Source organism: Anas platyrhynchos, chromosome 4 (genome assembly GCF_047663525.1).
Source record: "Anas platyrhynchos isolate ZD024472 breed Pekin duck chromosome 4, IASCAAS_PekinDuck_T2T, whole genome shotgun sequence".
NCBI lineage: Eukaryota > Metazoa > Chordata > Aves > Anseriformes > Anatidae > Anas > Anas platyrhynchos.
This window is the reverse complement of record NC_092590.1, coordinates 39001620-39017132: the sequence shown is the minus strand read 5'-3', so window position 1 is coordinate 39017132 and position 15513 is coordinate 39001620. Positions and strand designations below refer to the sequence as shown.

The window sequence follows — 15513 nt, the reverse complement described above, 5'->3', positions numbered from 1 at the left end:
CTTATTCAGTGGCATTTTCTCCAAATTTCATTTATTGCCATGCAATTTTTGCCTTCTTAAAAAAAAAAAAAATAGTGTCCAAAGTTCCATAAGACAACAAACATTGGCTTATTACTAATATGCCCTTGGAAACATCATATTCATATGACATGAAATGTTGAACAACGTAAACTTATTCAACTGTTCAAAACACAATCATGGAGTGGCTTCATTTTTAAACAGACTACGTCATATGGCTTGTTATAAAGCTTACAGAACCACTGCATCAAGTGGTCTAACCAATATAACAATAATTCCCAGGCCTAATTTGAATCAATTTACCAAGCAAGACACATATTCACATCTTGTACTCAAGGCACTGGGGGCCGCTGCATAAAAAAGTTTTTGTTTTCTACTCCTTCTGCACAAACATAAATGACTATACAGCATACAAGGCTTTAAAGAGTCCAGTTCAGCATATAAGTTGGCAGTTCAGTTCCAGAAGTACAAACTCTGCAGACTTTAAAGGCCTTCTTACTGGCCTTTCCACAAGACACAAGTCATGTTTTTTAAATCAGGACTACTCTTGTCGTAGAACATCTCTATAGACCAAAATCCCTCTTATTGGATGTTAGGCGCTTAACCTCTGCCTAAATAAATAAATAAAGTCACCCTGCTTTATTTTATCTCAGAAGGCAAAAATACTTCAATATCTTTCAGCAATACTTGTTTGGGACAGAAGGTGGAAGGCCAAGCCAGCAGTTAGTTTACTGTCTAAAACAATAAAGTCATCAGACAACTGAAACGCAGGCAATACATAGCTCCCTGCTTACTGACAAGATACTGTTATTGTTTTTTTTTCCCTGTGTTCTCTCCATATAATAAATTTTAAAGAATAAAAGAACACACTTAGTTCAAAGCATTGTATTGATAGACACCAACAAATACTTATATAAACTGTCAAGAAAATCTCTCACTCAGAGAAGAAATCTTACGGCCTAGAAAGCAGTTGCATGATACTTACTCTGTTAGGACCACCTCCTAAAACTACAACTCAAACTATGGGCTTTATTTTTAAAAGTTAATCAATTCTATATTTACAAACAGAATATCATCAATCTTCTCTGTTTAAGGCTATTAAAAAGCACCAAGAAATTTGATTCTACCTTATATTTAATCCCCTATTCCCTCTACCTTACTACTACAAGAAAAATTGTGTCTTCTAGGACAGCAATGCCTACAAAAAGAATATCCCTGCCAATGGCCAGCTGTTCCCAATTTTCTCATTTTCCAAAGGGAAAAATTGGCAGAAAGCAGCTGAGTTCACATTTTCATTGCCCTCCACTGGTGTAATTACTTATATCACTTTATATTGAAAACAACTTTCCCTCAAACCATGACAGCATTTTATTTACTTTGCGTGATGAAAATTAAAAGGTTTGATGCAAAAGAAAATGAAGTCCTTAGAGCTTTGCAGTGCTTTATGGTGAAGTAGTTCACACAGTAGTTCACACCCTCCTTTGAAATAGATTTTGGCTCCGTTTGCAGCAGCTGGTTGAAGACGAGCAACTTCTAAAAAACTGAAAATTCAGCAATGCCTGCCAGATTGGAGCAGCAAGATGATGTGATACCTTATCATTGGTAGCTTGATAAAATGATTATGTGAAATCCATTCTCATTTAGTATGCATTTCCTTTTACAGCTGCATACATATATCCTCTAATGCATGCCCTGCAAATTCACAGCAAGAGGAGCCCAATGAGTTACCACACTTGTCTGAAGAAAACTAAACGCTTGGAAACTAAAGAAAATAATTTAAGCTGGAGCTTTAACAGATACTCTCTTCCATTGAAAAGTAGGGTTTTTGAGCTTGAAAAGAATGTTCAGAAATAAGATGTGAGTGCCAGTAGAAAAATATCTTTTAGAAATTACATTTTCTTCCATTTACTGGCCATTTCCTTTCACACTGGAAGGGGGCCAGGCCTGTGTGACAGGTGGGGCTGATAATTGCGGGAGCACTTTGTGCGAGCCCATTATTGTGTTCAGTAGCACATCTCTGAAGCAATTTTTGACTTCAACTTAGCCCTAGAATGGTCTAATATATGCACCGGGAAATAGTGTGTGTGTGTAAAAAAAGAAGTGTGGTACAGGAAACCTCACAGCACCTGGGTGGATTTCTGACACGCGTGCTAACAAAATGTTCAAGCTCTGGAAGCTGGTGCCCTGTGCTGTTGCATTCCAGGCCTCTCACAGCCCTGCAGCGCAACCGCCAGGTTGCTAACTCAGATAAACTGACTTAAGGCTTCCAGAACACCTTTATCTTTCACCATAAGTGATCCAGTCATCCACGCATCCAGAGGAATGTTATACTAGCAAAAGGAGATTAACCACATCAGATACCAACTGGCAAAATCAAGGAGTAATAAGATAAAGCCGCTGTTTAAGACAGCAAACAAGCAGGTGTGAATAGCACATGTGGGTGCTATTTAGGAAGGGGTAGCTGCTCAGTGGAGGTATCTGAAGGTGGGGGTGGTTCATGGCTCTATATAAATAGCAGCAGCAACAGCATAGAGCTGTTGCTTGCTGTTGAAATAAGATGCTATTTGTTAGCTAGAAGGTAACATCCATTTTCACAAAAGGAAAGCCTTTTGGTTGTGCTGAGTTCTTGGTATCATTTCTTTTCTTTAATTTAAGAAAAAGAAAATAAATTTCTCATATTCCTTGTTTGAAAACTCATCATCCCTGTGCTAATAGCTAACATTTCAAATCACAGCCACCTTGATTTCAGAGGAGTTTTACTCAGAGGATGGCTTCTTATCTGTGTCTTGTATTGGCTTATTCACATACCTGTAATGTAGGCAGGTCTGTGCTGGACAAGGATTTTTTCTTCTGTTTTCTAGACATCAGCAGACCACATGCAGGCTTTCACCCCTGATCTTTTTATCTTGGTCACAGCAGGACTTCAAAAGGGATATATTTTACTACACAGATGAGCAATCACTTTCAAAATCCTTTGCAGCATTTTCCTACCCACTGTGCTTCAATTCACAATTTGATGCCATTCAAAAAATAGCAGTCTCTTGTCTGTGTATGATATTGCAGGCTGGCTTAGGGTAAATGCTTAATCGGAAATCATCGCTACTTAATGGTATATTCTTTTCCTTGTACTGCAATTTAAAAGAGTATTACAAGGAATATTTTGGAGGGCTTGATACATGCCTTGCTGATTCTGTCCCTCTCTTCCCATTTTTAACATATTCTGAATTTTGACGTAATCTGTCCTGTACAAACTTGCACATAATGTGAATAAGCTAGTTAAGAATTAATGATGTTGACTGCCTAAAATGAGTTGCATGTTCTGCTGGTCGAGGGCTGTGTTTGGAAAGAGTATCTGCCTTGTATTGTAAAGTAAATGAAATAAAAAAGAAGTGAAATAAAATTTTTAAAATAGTGATTGGTGGTGAGGCCAGTGGATTTTTTTAGTTGCAGATCTGTCACTGACCTGTTACATGATTTTGAGAACATCACTTACTTTGTATGGATCTGACCTGCTTGTAAAATATCTGTAATCCCCCTTGCTGACTTAACAAGGTAGTTAGATTTGGGCCCAGGCTATAGCTGGCCTTTCAGCACCAGTGTGCCATTCTGGCCATGAAAGAGAACTTTACCTTATGTGCCTTACTTTGACCAAGGACAATTAATATGAGGGGATCTCTGGAGAACTTCTTTCCTTTTGTGAGCTATAGGTTTACTTAAGAGCCTGGGAGAAACTGGAATTATAGGCAATTGTAGGCCTGAAAAAGGTCACAAAGCTTAGGAAGGAACCGTGTTTACTTCAAGTATTTCTCAGAGTATTGTCTCCTTTACTCCCTGTGTCTATGACAGACTGTCCTTTAATTGAGATGTTTAGTACAAACTAAAATCTTTACCCAATAGTACTGTTCATTTTAGGAGGAACATACTTAAAACAATTTAAGTCATGTGTCAGGTCCATACGTGAAGTCAAGCCCATTTTTACCAGCTATCTCTCTCTGGGTAGCAGTAAGTTGGTTTCAGAACTATGCTTTGCTCCTTCCTGAGTTGTATCTGGGTCATCTAGATCAATTCACTGGAATATTTTCATCTAATGGGATTACTCTTATGAAGCTTCAGGTCCTTTTTCTGTAGTTCAACACTTAGAATATTTAGCACCATCTTTTATGTATTTGTCTGTATGTGTTTTAATGTTTTGCTGCTGTCATGCCATCTCCATATATTGGAGCAGAACCACATGTGACAAATGGCTGTACAGGTATAGCACATGTAGACGGGGGGAGTTGTTTGTTTTGAAAAAATATTTCGTAGGCATGCTGCAGTAACTCCAGAGAGTATGAGTTTTCTTGGTTGACTGCTTATAGATAAATTCTTAATGAATATAACCATCTTCAGAGTAAATACTATTTCAGGTATTTCAGGGTTAATTAACCTATGCAGTTGCCACTATTTTCGTAGGGAATACTTAATATAAGGTAAATTACTTCCACGTTCTAAGTATAAATCCCTTACAATATAATTTCTGGTATTTGTGCATTAATTTATTTGCTTCTCTGTTATTTTAACTAACATTAGTGGCTAAGGAGATACTAACTTAAGTTATACAAACATAGTCTCCAGGAAAAATGTTTTAGCAAGTATAGATGGTGTTAATATGTGAAATCACTTTAACCACTTCCTTCTTGTTATTTTTAGGGATGAAGTGTGGTCAGGTGGTGAACATTTATTGCTAGTAAATTAATCAAAATAAGAAATACAAAGTAAATCATCCTAAAGAACTATGAAGTTATCTCCATTCCATGTGTTTGGGCAGATTCTGTTTACCTTTCTCTTCCTGTGACAAGTCCAGAGAAATTATGTTGGATCCAGCTGAGCTGTTCTGAAACTATAGCATTTGCCTAAAACCAGAAGAGAATTCACCCACTCTGTAGGAGATGTATGTTTAGCTGCCTGCCAGCCAATCGCAGGTAGGATTTACCTTGCACAAATTTCTTAAAATTATTCAGCAGAATCTGAGAAAATGTGAAACCTAAAACTAAGCCTATGCTGGGGAAGAAGAGCTGAGAAAGGATGGGAGTGGAAACCAAGCCAGAGGTTTGGTGGGGAGCTCCTCGGAGCTCACAGGGAGCAGGCCCTGTTAGACAGCTTCATGTTGCTAAGATGTTTGGGGGAAAGAAGAGAAAAGCTGCAATGTGCCTGGCACAGGCTGTTTCGTGGAAGGATAGACATCCTTCATATCACTCTCAAAACATTTTGTGGGGAAAATGAAGTTGAGAGTAGAAGAGGTGAAGCAACACTGGCTTCCACAAGGCTATTGTCCAGTGACCTTTGTCAAGGGAGTCTGAGGGATATTTCTTCTGTGGAAGGCAATTCAGGTTCTCAGAGAAATGTTACATCCTTTTCCCAGTGTATATTGGGATAAATATCGATTTTTTTTTCAGTTTTCCTGAAAATACTACTGCAGAATTATTTTTTTTTATATTTTTTTTTAACCTTTCCTGCCTCTTGTGTCCAAATAGCAGTCTGCCTGAGGAGGCTGCTTTCAAATTTGTTTTAAACAAAGACAGAAGAAAGAAATGGAGAAATAAAGGCAAAGAAACTACATGCGAAGTCTGAAATTTGAAGTTTGTATTAAAAATTATTGGTGACTAATTGCCATTTAGGTGGAAATAGTCCACCAGAAGATAATGTTTTCTTTTTTAAAAGAAAAAAAAAAAAAAAGTTTTTTGGATGGAAGAAATAACAGATGTAGATTTAAACAGGTTCCTTCAGTCAGAGCTGGTTTGCCTCAGCCATGCTCAGAGGACATGCAGAACAAGCTCCAGTTTGCCTGCGAAAGCCTGGGTGAATATATGACTTGTGGCTTAAACAGAATTAACCTGCATGTGACATTGGCTAGGGAGGAAGCATCTCTACTGGACAATACTTAAAGCACAACGCTAATTCTAAGTTGGCCATTCATTTTCTCCTTTTTCGTTAGTGCAGGGGTTAAAACATTGAGAAGGATCAAGTATTTTGCAGTCAGAGGTGAGGGTAGGTTGGTCGTGCAAGAGGGACAAGCTTGTGAAATTGCTACTGGTAAAGATTCTCCAAGGACTTGAGTCTATTGAGCACTTTCACTAGTGCTTTACTTTCTGAAGAAGCTGCTGAATGTCATTTCTCTTGATTAAACTTGCAGAAATATATTTCTTTTTGAACTTGTTTTCATATTATTAAATCTTAGCATGGGGAGATGAAATATAAGACATTGGACTTCATGCAGGAAGGTACAAGTATTTCAGGGCTTCTTGCCGTTCATTTGCTAGGTGTTTATTTTCCTCATACATTGAATCTTTATACAACTGACACTAAGATGATCAAAATTTGGCCCGGTGCTATCATTGCAGCGATAATACAATCTAAGTGTGAGCAAGGACAGAAACACAATAAGATGTAATGCTCTTCATGGTGTCACACTCCTTCATTTAGCTTTGACATTTATTACCTCCACAGCTATTGGTAATAGCATCTTCACTTGCTTTCCAGAAACATTCTGGTGCATTATATTTTCCTTTTGGAAACAAAACAAACAACAAGCTTTAATCTTCCATCTCTTTTGTTTATAACAAAGACCGTAGCCTTATCAAGGAATTCCTCCATCTGATGTACGCTAATAGTTACTATGCTGTTATGCGTAGTATAAAATGCAGTAGGATGCTTTAAATCTTTGAGTAAATTTTCTGTAAATATGTTGGTTGGAAAGGGGGATAGAAAAAGATATCATAACGTAGTATCAAAACTAGGGGAGTGTTGATTTAGATGCCTGGTTTATGTTTTTCAGCACAGATGTAACTTACTCTGATCAGCACTGAGACATTTATTCCCCTTACTTTAGAATTTCTAGGAGAAATGGTGTAGAGAAGCTTAGTACAACACAAATCTGCTGTTTGGAAATGGTACTAATATAAATCCATGCACCGCTGCAGTAATGATAAGAAAGGTAATAGTGTAATAATAAAAAAAAACTTGAAATGTCAGGAAACTTGTCAAAATGTTCCTTTAAAATTCAATCTATAATTGCTGATCAGGCATACAATCCAGCTATTTTCTCATCTGACATTTTGTTTATACCATTTTCTAGTCTGTAAGATCAGGTAGTATGCATAGGAAAGATATTTGTGTTCTGTGATACCATACAGGCAATCAAGTTGCAGTGTACATATCAATAAAACAAGAAATGCATTCCTCAAGTTCCTCTATTTATTGATCAAGTGAAACTCTTAAAACCAAACGAAAAACAAACCTGTTCCAGACAATGTAGTTGTCTGAAGTCTCTGATATGCAGGTATAAAACAAGATTTTTTTATTTTTAATGAGTATGTTGGATCTGGAAAAAATATATTTCACCTGTGCCTGGTGGCTGGACCAAAATACATTTAATTATATTTGGGGATGTTCGGAAATATTGGTGAGCTTTTAAAATACCCATAATGGGGCAGAAATGCCAACTTCTGATGGCTCAATTTTGGGCCATATAAAGTGACAGCACAATGGCTGTGGGAAATACTTAGTTTGCATTTTAGACATCTGAAATAACATGAAACCTGTCCTGGTTTCCTTGCATTACCGTGTAATCCAAGTCCATCAAAATGTTCAGTCTCTGTATTTATTGCTTCACAACACAGGCATGCAGAATTTACTGTTCTAAGATGGAATGCACTGATTGTGTGTCACTTTGACTGCTCTCATTTTCTCCTCTTTGGATTTTCAAACAAAATCCAAACAGAAGCTCAGAGAGAGATTCTGAGAGAGAAAGCAACAGATCTTCTGTCCCCCATGAGGGAACAACATAGCAGCTTGCTCAGCTGGAGCTGGAGCTTTAATGTAATGGAGGTGTCCATCTCTTCTGTGTGCTCTCCCAGCCATTACTTGCCATAAAAAACATTGTAGTATTGTCCTGCTGCAAACACGCTAATCATATCACACATTTGGATGATAGCACAAACAGCATAAGTGTCTGTTATTGCCATAATAACAGTTTCTGCATAGGAGAAAAGACAAGGAAGAATAGGGACTGAAGAAAATAAGGCTGTTATGCTGAGATCATCTCCAGGAAGCTGCTCTTTCCCTTTGCAACAGCCTAGCAAACCTTCTTGCTGAGGGGTGTTTTCACAGCACTGTGTTTAGTTCTGCTCTAAATGAAGGATTTCATGGATTTGTCTGTTTTGTGTTTGTTTGTTTGTTTGTTTTTAATATGACTGTCATTTCTTACAACAGTGAAGAGACAAGGAAGTAGATCAAGCTACTGAAAGGAAATGTTTAAAAATATATATTTTTATGGAAAAGATCTATGGAACAATAAGGTATTTTAAACTTCTCAAGGGTATTGTTTTTATACTTACTGTATGGTTTAATAGAGAGTTCTGGTGCAAAATTTAATACCAGTCAAAAATCTCATAGGAATAACATGACTCTTTAGTGGAAATAAATGTTATGCTGGGGCAATTTTTAGAACCTTCTCTTTTCTTTTCTTTAGAAAAGTAATGAAGAAATAAAACAGAAAAAAAAAACATGCAGCCGGGCATCTTAAATTATATATTCAATAAGGTGCTAAGATGAGCAGTTTTAGTTGATTATATAATTTTGACCATAAAATGTAGTACGTTTCGTGATTTGAGCTCCCCGTACAGATGACAAATATAGCAGATATGAAATAAACAGACATAGCTCCAGAAAGTTGTGTGGTCAAGGAAAAGTGCAAGCCAACAGTGAACTTTGCTCTAATTTGGCGAAACAGAGATTACTTATTCTCCCTGCCTTATATCAAAACACCAAATTTCAAGTATAGACATCATTTTACCACTCCCTCGCTCACCATAATTTGTAGATGTAGCCATATGAAACGATATCTTTGTCTCTTTAGCATGAGAACTAGGCCAATAATCTTCCTTAAGCATCTCTGGTTGTTCCTGGTCCAACCCAAACAAACAAGCTTGCTATGGAGTATTCCTTCTGTTTGCTCTTCAGCTAAATATGTGTCATCAGTATGTTGTAACTTGACCATGCCTAAACATAATGACATGGATGATTACAAGAATACTAATTTGTTCAGCCTTTTTGTTGGAAATGAGGTCATAGTACAGAGAGGTAGCATTTGCTGTCCTTTGCTGTGCTGTGCAGTGCCTCACCTTGGTCATACTCCCTGGACACGCAGGGGATCAGTGGCACTGTTCAAAGGAGCAATGGCCGGGAGCAGCAGGAGGACACAGCTCTGTGCTGTGACTTTTGGAGAAGCCCTGTGAAGGGAGAGGAGTTGCATTGTTGAAGGAGGAGGCTGGGAAGGAATTGTAGTAATTGTAACAGTAATGCCTCCTTCCCTATTTCCCTCTTGTACTGGGGGTATAAAAGGCTCTCTTCCAACCAAACCAACTCTTCCATTTGGAGCCATGTTTGTTAGCTGGGTGTCACAGTCTCCCTACTCACCCACAGGAAGGGGTGCTCTATGAATCCTGTCCTCCCAACACACTTCCAGCTAAATCCAGACTTCATGTAAGTAATTCTTGCAAGATTTCCCATGACATAGTCATATATATTGTCTCTGATGGGTGGCTTTGCAACCCGACGCTAGATGGGTAGATGCAAATGGATAGGGAGTTTGAGTAAAGTGTTAATAAAAAAACTGATTAAGATCAAAATACTTTCCACAAGGTTAACATAAAAAGTGATGTGTTGAGTTAAATTACACTAAGGAATAAATGGCAAATGCCTACTTATATACGTAAGTGAGGCTTTCATGAATAATCCAGCATGCTTGTTAATGATAATGAAAGTGCCTGTGTCTGATATATTAGAATTACTTCCCCTTAGTCTCTGCAGGCTAAAAGCTTTGCCTATTGTTGCACACCATGCTAGGATGAAGAGCTGCTAAGGCAAGGCTTGATTTTTATATTGCTAGTCTACTGCAGTTATAGGTGAGTTTGCTATTTGCTTTTTCAGAAGCCCACAAAAAAATTGTAGTGGAGACCTCTGTCATAAAAAACATATATTTATTTATTTATTTTTTCTATTGCTTATCTGATGCATATTTTTAAAAAATATATTTATCTAAAAATTAAAGCCAGCTAGAAACCTGTAAAAAGCAAGTCTACCTGCTACATTTATGATGCTGAACTGGCAGATTTATTATGTGGGGAGGCAGAGGGATCAGTGCTGTCTAGCCTGGCTTTAAATGCAGAATTTGGGTGATGGATGTCACACCCATTTTAAAATTTACATCAGGAGGGGTGAGGTCAGATACAGAGCTTGTGGAGAATAATCAACTCTTTTTCTAGAAAAATCATACTGACGGGAATAACACCCTGAGATTGCAAACGTGGAAGCTGCGTGGCAGTGGGAATGGATTACTGGTTAGCCAGTTTAGTAGGGCATCTAGAATTTGTATCGTACTCGAGAGACATTTTAGTTACAGGCTAATCAACTGGAAAAGATACTTGAAGAAAAAGGATATTCTAGTTGATATAGTTCACAAAGCATTAGTTAAGCTTCATGAGTCTGATGGACAACAAATTATTGTTGAAACAGCTCAAATCTAAAGAACATTTTTCTGTGTCATTTGTTTCAACTTGTTCTTCTGTGTCACCTGAAATCAAGGAAGTAGCTCTGCAGCATGCACTTACAGTCTGCATCAGCGACAAGTTTATTCTTCTACAATTTCTCTCATACTTTTTTTCTATCTGAAATAAAATGGGCAGGGACTACATCTCTCTAACAACAGCAGATTTAAACTGGAACAGCCTGCTGCTCACTGCTCTAAGACCAATTTGCTTTGCTTTGGCAGCATAAAAGAGGCCAAATGGATGTAAAAGAATAACTTACACTCGCTTTAATTCCCCTGTTACAATGTCAGTGATGTATAAAGCAGTTTCAGAGTACCCAACAATCCAGCCCTTAAATGTGAACTGTTAGGATTTTATGCCATGCATGGTATTGCTACAAATTTATAATTTTCAAAAGTTGGTCTCATTGCCATGACGTAGGATGATGTACAAATTATAACATGGTCTCTACAGTATTATCTGTATCTCTTGTACTCATGTGGGGTCAAAGTACACAAACTTTGTATGTTTAGCAGATTGTGATTAAGCCTTTTAATTCAATATCATTCTGCCAGACAATTCTCCAGGGCACAAGATGAGATGCCAGGGTTTATTTGCTTCATCTGCTAGATAAAGATTTCTCTGCAAACTCGTCTGGGTATGTTTTATCCAGAGGATCTTGACAAAGACTGTGAGATTGATACCATTTTCAGTGAAGGTTTGCCTTGGACCTCCAAGCACAGCAAGCCCTGTAATTAGAAACAGTTTCATCCTGGTAGTGATACAATGTTACAGAAGAACAGAGGCAAACCAGACCTGACTGGACAAAAGATCCAGTTAACTTATATTCTGCTTCCACCAATGCACTAAGGCAGGTGCCTGAGGAACAGGACAAATGTGTGATAATCCCAAATCTCTGCCAGCTTTCAACCCTTTGCAGTTGAGGGGACTGCTGAGCCAGACTTGGTCTCTGGGCACTGAGCACCCCTCATTGATGTGAGTTCATGCCATCCTCACCCAGATGCACAGAAACCATTCTCCCTTTCTTTATTCTAAATCTGGTGTCTGCTACCTCTGTTTGATGTCTTTTTCTTCTTGTAGTGGAAGAAACAGAACGATCGATTGCTATCCACTCTCTCCATGTCACTCATTGTTTTACAGCCTCAGGCATCTCTTTTTCAATCTGAAGGATTCCAGCCTATTTAATCTTGTCTCTAACAGGAACTGTTCTGATAACTTTGATGAGCCTGTTGCCATCTTCTGAACTTTGCCAGTTCTCTTATAACCTTTGAAATGCTGGGACCAGAGCAGGATTCAGTGTTCAAGGATAGCTGGTAGGAAATGGTTTTCTGTCTTCTCTGTTCTTTTCCTCATAATTTCTAATGCTAGACTTTTTTTTTTCCCTCTGCAGTTGGGCACTGACCAGAAATTTTCATATAGCTATCTATTACAACCTCAAGATCTTACCCCAGCGTGCCAGAGTTGGTGTGAACTCTATCTTTTTTGTTCCCCTTCACATTTGAGTTACATTGAATTTCAACTGTTTTTGTGCTATCAAGATCATGGGGTCTCTCCCCTTAACTGTTTGGTTATCTTATGTGTTTTTACTCTCTGAGATCAGTTTCATTTATTCATGTTGAAACAGCTCAAATCTAGAGAACATTTTTCTGCATCACTTGTTTCAACTTGTTCTCCCCCTTATGCTGTTGCTGCAAAGTTTCCTTAAGAGACTTTACACTGAATTGCGAGTCTGGAAATCGAGGTTGACTACATCGATTCCCTAAACTGAATACTTTCTGATCCTTAGAGATCTCCAAAAGACTTGTAAGATACAATTTCTCTTTGCAAGAGGGACATTAGTTCCTCAGCAAGGTGCTGTATTTGTCCACTGTTTCTCATACAGCTCCTCACTAGTCACCGCTTCCCCAAATCTAGTCTGGAAAGCTTTAATGTTTCCCATTATGAATACAAAGGAATGACTGTATCTGAATTATTAGTCTTTTATAGCCTACTTTCTTTGTAAGTCTCTTCTCTTATAATGGAAAGGTTATTCGGTTGTGCCGAGGGGATTAGGACACTGAATATTCCTGTCATAACAGTTGTCACTTGTTCACGTTGGGCTGAATTCAACGCCATTGAAACTAAGGTGATCTTAGCCACTTGATTTGATACAGCACGTACCAAATTAATTCCTGTCCCATATTACCATAAAGGCTCAGTGCTCTTTATATAGCTTTTCCCAGATTATAATTTTTATCAGTTTGTGCAGCTAATAGTGGATTTATTCATGTTCAACAAAAAACAGCCTTAATTTGAGATATAATTAACTTACTGTTAATGTTTTATCTCCTGATGAATAACCTCATTCACCTGAAACCTGGTCCCACTACATCTATACCGAACTCTGCTGTTCTCTGCTTCACTGCTTAAATCAGCCCTTGCTGCAAGGCTGACTGTCTGTTCTTGCCATGTCTACAGCCTTCTGATTCCAGGGTGCCTGGCTTTGCCTTATGTGCACAAGCAGACCGATGTTTGTAAATTCCCAAGCCAAACAGATCCTCAAAAGGACTGTTCTTGTTCTCAGCAGTTCTGTTTTTTTTCCTTTCTTTTCTTCATTTCTCAGTGACAGATCTCTTCATAATTAGCAATCAGCTTTCAGAGAAACAGGTAAATGGTGTTCATTTGAATTGATGTGACAGAAATCGAAGGATTTACACAGTATCTGTGCATGTCCCTCGAATGAACATGAATAACAACATGCAGACGCGGAGTGCTGACAGCCTCTAAGCACCACAAGCTATTCCCACAGTTTTCTTGCTATCTTCTCATTAATTAATGTTGGGCTCTTTGGAAGTCCAGAAATGCATTAAAAAAGAAGAATCTGCCTAGAAACGCAAAGGACCAGAAAAGCCAGTAAAATCAAATGCCCTTTACCTTCCCTGCAGTACTCCTTAGAGGCCAGCGAGCCTCCTTGAGGGCTGCAAGGCCAGCTGTGGTGCCTGAACTACTACTGAACGAGTATCCCCAGGGTGACACAAAGCCTCCAACAGGCTCCCCCCTGGGCTGCCACCTCACCGTACTCCCCAGCCTCCACCACTGCTTTTGAGCACTGATCACTGAGCTGAGCCTGCCCCCACTGAAACCAGCCTGCTGAGGAGCATTTTTGGAAACACCACCCTGCAGGGCTCTTTGCCTCAGGCAGGCAGTGGCAGAGCTGGGCGTAAAATTCCCAAAATTTCCTTTCCCTGTAGGGAAATCAGCAAACCCCGTCTTCCCAATTGCTGAGATGGGCAGCTCTCACCTCCTGTCCTTGTTATCACACCCTGATTAGAATTCAGTGTCAAGACGAGCAATAGCAGGCCTGGTGCTGGTTGCACATTTTTAGGCCGCAAATACACTGTTACATAATCAGCTGATTTAATCTTTTCATAAAGATGCATTTCTTTATCATAAGAAGATACAGGGTTTGTTTGGTGCAAGAAGTAATTGCTATACTTCAATAATAGAAGACTGGGTTGTTTATTCAGCCAAGGTTTTCATGACTCCTGAGCCAGTGATGCCCAGTAATTAGATCTGTAGCTTTTGGCTCCTCATTATTCACTGCTGCTGTAGTAGACGGATTACATTTATATATTGGTGAGCCCAAGAAGATTTTTCTTTTATGAATACTGATCTTCTGAGAGGTTTTTTTTTGAATTAATAACAGTGGAATTAATGCTTTGAAGGTATTTTTTATTAAAATGGTGATCTCGGTGGACACTATGCAGTAGCACTGGTTGAAATGTGGAAAACATGTTGGAGAGGAAATTCATAGATTTTTTTTACATTTTTTTAAAATCACAAGTCAAGGCAGGATGTCCAAAATCTCCCAATTGTTCATAAAGCAACACTTTAAAATATTTAGATTTGGTAAGGCTCAAACTTATCTTTTAGGATATAAACAAAGACTGTGGTAAATTTGAAGAAAATCTTTTTGTCCCTTCCACAACAAAATGTTTTCATAAGACCTTAAAGAATGCGATGAGGTTGCTATATTCTCATGAAGTGTTTTAATTCACTTCAGTCAGCTCTTTCCAATGGAAAAATCTTCACCTCAAAAACTTCTGAGAAGTTGTATTGTGCAGTGAAACTGAGACACATCGTTGCAAAAACACATTTAGCTTGCTTTCTGCCAAGGTGTTAAGCATTACCATGGCACCACAATACCACAGGACTGAGCCCTCACGAACTATGCACTTGTCTGCAGAAGACAAAGATAGCCCCATCCCAAGAAGAGTGCAATTTAGATGCTATCAGTCTCAGTACATAAAAAAAGAAAGAAAAGCACAGAAACAGCAGATGTAAAGACAGGAAGTTTGCACCAGAGCAAAAACATGAACCAGTACTTGCTCTCAGGTCAGTACCTTGATCAAAAGACTATTCTTCCACCTTCAATTTGCTTTCAAGTCATGCAGCTTTGAGTTTCTGCTGAACTTCAAGTTTGGACAAAGCTCCCCTCATTTTTAACTGTGACTGTATCAGAAAAAAATATTTCTCCGGTTTATTTTGGTTTGTTTTTCCTAGACCACTGGAAACTACCATTCAACTTCTCAAGTTAGTGAAGGATCATAAAATGGTCCAGATCCCCTTCACTGGTGAAGGTTTTAACTTTGAAATGCTTTTGAGTATTTCCACATAAAAGATGACCAGAAAACTTCTTATGGAGATGTATACCACAGGGAATCAGGTGCCTTGAGATATTGTTATGGGCACATCACACACCATTGATTTATAGAAGGTTTCAACAGTGGATCACACCATGTAATAAATGTTTATTATTCCTTAAAAGCTTTGCTATCATACGCACAGTCCAAGTGCTTAATAATGGTTTTAATTGGGTGCAAAAATGCTTCTTGGGTTCAATGTTTATGAATTTACAGATATTTAT

General features: G+C 38.4%; 1 protein-coding gene across 11 annotated transcripts in view; it reads right to left on the bottom strand.

The window, feature by feature from the left end:
• Window positions 1–1256, bottom strand: part of INPP4B (inositol polyphosphate-4-phosphatase type II B) — a 359615-nt gene extending 358359 nt beyond the window's left edge. For 4 of the 11 annotated variants that reach the window (XM_072036745.1, XM_072036750.1, XM_072036747.1 and 1 more), the window contains exon 1: window positions 1004–1255. The gene's annotated coding sequence lies outside the window, so the exon portion shown is untranslated. Of the gene's footprint in view, window positions 1–1003 lie in introns of all 11 variants that reach the window. The other 7 variants (XR_011808668.1, XM_072036752.1, XM_072036751.1 and 4 more) reach the window with 5 other exon arrangements.
• Between the last annotated feature and the right edge of the window lie 14257 nt (window positions 1257–15513).